The 5,253-nt window shown below is 41.9% G+C and overlaps 1 non-coding gene across 1 annotated transcript; it reads right to left on the reverse strand.

The window, feature by feature from the left end:
* Nucleotides 1-444: 444 nt before the first annotated feature.
* LOC119926406 lies at nt 445-582 on the reverse strand. Its single transcript, XR_005450284.1, has one exon. It is a non-coding gene; the product is annotated as a small nucleolar RNA SNORA7 (small nucleolar RNA).
* Nucleotides 583-5,253: the final 4,671 nt, after the last annotated feature.

Here is a 5,253-nt window from a genome sequence, read left to right on the forward strand (position 1 = left end):
TCGGCAACTGCTGAGCGTTTGTTGTGTTATCCTTAGGGCATCCAAATTCTGGGATAAAGGAGATTCCTCCTGCTTGCCCGGACATGGATGGCTACAGCCAGTCTCTGTGTGCATTCCCTTCTTTACTGGAATCAGATGCCCTGCTCAGCCAAGGCCATTTCTCATACTACATTCACCACACCAAAAGTCCAGATACCACTTTGTGAAGTTTTGTCCTGTCTTGTTTAATGCTGGTCGAGTTGTCTCTGACCCATAGTGAGTCTACGGACACACCTCTCCTGGAATGCTCCACCTCCATCAGCAATTGTCCTGGTAGTGCATCCACAGAGTTTTGCCAGTAAAAATACAGAAGAGGTTGACCATTGTCTCCATCTGCGTGGTAAACTTGAGTCTCCACACTCGACTCTCTCCTGTGCTGCTACTTTCCAGCACAGATAAGTTTTGATTTGTAGCAGATTGCCTTCCACTCATTAGCCACTGGCCAAGCTAGAAATGAAATGGATATGCCTCTGCTTGACTTTCCCTCCCATAGTGGAAACTCATAGAGTACTGGAAACTCTCCAGGTGTGATCCTGAGAGGGGAGAATTTGTAAGCAGAAATAATCTTTGATGGTTCACCTTTACTCTTCCCCTTGGAATATCCTGAGAGGGGAGAATTTGTAAGCAGAAATAATCTTGGATGGTTTACCCTTCCCCTTGGAATATCTATTTTAAGCTGTATTGTTCCTTTCTTTTCAAACATCTAAAAAGGTGTACGATTATCATGATACCAGTAATGGTATTTATTGCACTCCTACTGAATGCAATACTAAACACTAGAAAAGAATATTCAAACACTTCTAAAGAAGTAACTGCAAAGATATTTGAGACTATTGTTTCTCAGGTGAAGAAATTAAGAAACTCAAAAATAATGAATTTGTTTCAGCAGGAATATCCCTGTGGAATGAAGAGGGACCATACAACCCGTTATTGGTGGGCGAAACACAGGTTTTTAGTGTCTGTCTCATCATCTGCTTAAGGTTTTTCCAGACCTGTCTGTGTCTAGGAAACCTAAAACAGATAAAGCAAAGTGGTTGGCTGAGTTGTGTATGCCTTTTAGCCCTGAGAGAGATGAGTTAGAGAGGGAGATGTGTGCCTAAAAGGTGGGGAGGAAAGGTTGAGAGGTGAGAGTAGGGAGAGAGGTCACTGTTACCTGAGCCCTGAATTCTGTGGCGCCAGCTCTGACTATGGCCACGTTATCACAAGCAGTATGGTGTAATGGGTAGAGCACGGGCCTGGGAATCAGAAGATCATGAGTTCTAATAATAGTAATGGCATTTATTAAGCACTTACTATGTGCAAAGCACTGTTCTAAGCGCTGGGGAGGTTACAAGGTTACCAGGTTGTCCCCCGGGGGGGGGCCTCACCATCTTAATTCTCATTTTACACGAGATAACTGAGGCACAGAGAAGTGAAATGACTTGCCCAAAGTCACCCAGCTGACAATTGGTGGAGCCAGGGTTTGAACCCATGACCTCTGACTCCAAAGCCTGGGCTCTTTCCACTGAGCCACACTGCTTCTCATCCCAGCTCCAAGACTAAGCCCCCCTTTTCTTCAGCTCTCCCTCCCTTCTGCATCACCTCGACTTACTCCCTTTGTCCATCCCACAGCATATATAAATATATATATATATATATAATTCTATTTATTTATTCATTCAATCGTATTTATTGAGCACTTACTGTGTGCAGAACACTGTACTAAGCACTTGGGAAGTACAAGTTGGCAACATATAGAGACGGCCCCTACCCAACAGCGGGCTCACAGTCTAGAAATAATGATGGTATTTGTTAAGCGCTTACTATGTGCAAAGCACTGTTCTAAGAACTGGGGAGGTTACAGGGTGATCAAGTTGTCCCATGGGGGGGTTCACAGTTTTAATCTCCATTTTCCAGATGAGGTAACTGAGACACAGAGAAGTTAAGTGACTTGCCCAAAGTCACACAGCTGACAGTTGCCGGAGCCGGGATTTGAACCGATGACCTCTGACTCCAAAGCCCGTGCTCTTTCTATTGCCTGTTTACTTGTTTTGATGTGTATCTATCTGCTGTGTGACCTTGGGCAAGTCACTTCACTTCTCCGGGCCTCAGTTATCTCATGTTTAAAATGGGAAATTAAGACTGCCAGCCCCATGTGGGGCAGGGACTGTGTCCAATCTGACAAGCTTTTATCTACCCCAGTGCTTAAAACAGTGCTTGGTACATAGTCAGTGCTTAACAAATACCATTACTATTATTATTATCACTGGGCCCCAATCTCTGAACTCCCAACCCAGTCTACCATCGTGGCCGGAGCCCTCACGTTGCCTGTCATTCATTCATTCAATCATATTTATTGAGTGCTTACTGTGTGCAGAGCACTGTACTAAGCACTTGTACAATTCAGGAATAAAGAGAGACAATCTCTGCTCACAGTCTAGGAGGGGGAAGACAGACATTAAAACAAGTTAAAAGGCGTCAATATAAATAAATAGAATTATATATATATATATATATATATCAAAACAACTAAACAGGCATCAATATAAATAGAATTATGGATTATTAGAATTATAATTCTAACTATATATATATATATATATATATATAATTCTATTTATATCGATGCCTGTTTAGTTGCATATATAGATAGATAGATAGATAGATAGATAGATAGATAGATAGATGATAGATAGATGGATAGATAGATAGATAGATAGATAGATAGATAGATAGATAGATAGATAGATAGATGCTGTGGGCAGAGACAGGGAGGAAGAACACGGAGTGAGTCGAGGTGATGCAGAAGGGAAAGAGAACTGAGGAAAGGGGGGCTTAATCTGGGAAGGCCTCTTGGAGGAGGTGCACCTTTAGTAGGGCTTTGAAGGGGAGAAGAGAGATTGTTTGGTGGATTTGAGGAGAGAGGGCATTCCAGGCCAGAGGCAGGACATGGGTCAGGGGTCCGCAACAAGACAAGCGAGATCGAGTCACGGTGAAAAGGTTAGCACCAGAGGAGTGGAGTGTGTGGGCTGGTCTGTAGAAGGAGAAAAGGGAGGTGAGGTAGGAGGGGGCCGAGGTCATGGAGAGTTTTGAAGCCAAAAATGAGGAGTTTTTGTTTGATATGGAGGTTTACGGGCAACCACTGGAGATATTTGACGAGGTGGGTGACATTCCCAGAAACAGTGGCAGGTCAACTCGCACTGTCTTCCAAGGTGGGCTGAATCAATGCTCTTCCTATCCTGTTTTTTCACTGTCCAGCTTTCAGATCCAAACATTGCCACTGACCTAAATAGTTACTGCTACCCAATAGCTCAATGACTTTCCCAGTGCTGTGTGGGAACTCACAGGGCTGAGAATGGAGAAAGGACCATTTACACCTCTCCTGCCCTCAGGCTGCATCCCTTCCTATCCACCGGCAATTGGAGGAACTTGGACATCACCACAGAGAGGCAAATCTGTCTTCATTTTTCCCCCCTCGTCTAATAATAATAATAATAATAATAATAATAATAATGGTATTTATTGAGTGCTTACTATGTGCAAAGCACTGTTCTAAGCACTGGGAAGGTTACAAAGTGATCAGGTTGTCCCACGGGGGGCTCACAGTCTTCATCCCCATTTTAGGGATGAGGTAACTGAGGCCCAGAGACGTTAAGTGACTTGCCTATAGTCACACAACTGACAAGTGGAGCGCTTAATACAGTGCTCTGCACATAGTAAGCGCTCAATAAATACGATTAATGATGAAGTGGAGAGCCGGGATTTGAACCCATGACCTCTGACTCCAAAGCCCGGGCTCTTTCCACTGAGCCACACTGTTTCGTCTCACAACTCCATCCTCCCTGATCCATAGCTGTGTGGTTCTAAAGCCCCAGCTGGGGTGACGGTCCTGCTAGTTGATGTAGTGACCTCTAAGGCGTGAATTAAAAGTTGAAGAACAACAATAAGAAAATTGTGTGCACACTCAGTTCAGCACACGTTGAACACAGTGGGGTCTGGAGACCAACTTGGAAGAAGAAGAGATGGGGAGAGGGAGGATTGACAGAACTGCAGCAATTGGACATACAATTAGGGGTGGAGTTTAGTGAATCCTTGAATGCGCTGGGAAAAACTTTGTCACATATTTCAATATTTCCTCTTGATTGAACACTCGGGGTGGGCAGGGAATGTGGCTACCAACGCTTTTGAACTGTATGCTCCCAAACACTTTTGTAGAGTTCTCTGCACAGAGTAAGAGCTCAATTGAGTAATTGACTATTCATTCATTCAATCATCATCATCATCATCAATCGCATTTATAGAGCGCTTCCTGTGTGCAGAGCACTGTACTAAGCACTTGGGAAGTACAAGTTGGCAACGTATAAAGACGGTCCCTACCCAACAACGGGCTCACAGTCAAGAAGGGGGAGACAGACAACAAAACAAAACATGTGGACAGGTGTCAAGTTGTCAGAACAAATAGAATTAAAGCAAAATATTGTAGAGTGTTCAGAAACTTGGGGGACACCTCTACTTATTATCCATTTCAGAGTGAGGAGTCATTTAATTTATTTATTTTACTTGTACATATCTGTTCTATTTATTTTATTTGGTTAATATGTTTTGTTTTGTTCTCTGTCTCCCCCTTCTAGACTGTGAGCCCGCTGTTGGGTAGGGACCATCTCTATATGTTGCCAACTTGTACTTCCCAAGCGCTTAGTACAGTGCTCTGCACACAGTAAGTGCTCAATAAATACAATTGATTGATTGATTGATTTAATTGAATACCATGAAAGATATTGCATACAGCATGTGTATAGCATTATTTTATCATTCATTCAATCATATTTATTGAGCACTTACTGTGTGCAGAGCATTGTACTAAGTGCTTGGGAAGTACAAGTTGGCAACATAAACATATAGAGACGGTCCCTACCCAACAGCGGGCTCACAGTCTAGAAGGGGGAGACAGACAACAAAACAAAACATATTAACAAAATAAAATAAATAGAATAAATATGTACAAGTAAAATAAATAGAGTAATAAATATGTGCAAACATATAAACATATATACATATACATGTATATAAACACATATAAATATACATATATATACATACATACTTATATATACATATATATACATGCATATATATGTATATATGTATATACACACATATATATGTGTGTGTATATGTATGTGTGTATATACATGCATATATATGTGTATATATGTATATACACACATATATATG

This window comes from Tachyglossus aculeatus, chromosome 3 (genome assembly GCF_015852505.1).
Source record: "Tachyglossus aculeatus isolate mTacAcu1 chromosome 3, mTacAcu1.pri, whole genome shotgun sequence".
NCBI classification, from domain to species: domain Eukaryota; kingdom Metazoa; phylum Chordata; class Mammalia; order Monotremata; family Tachyglossidae; genus Tachyglossus; species Tachyglossus aculeatus.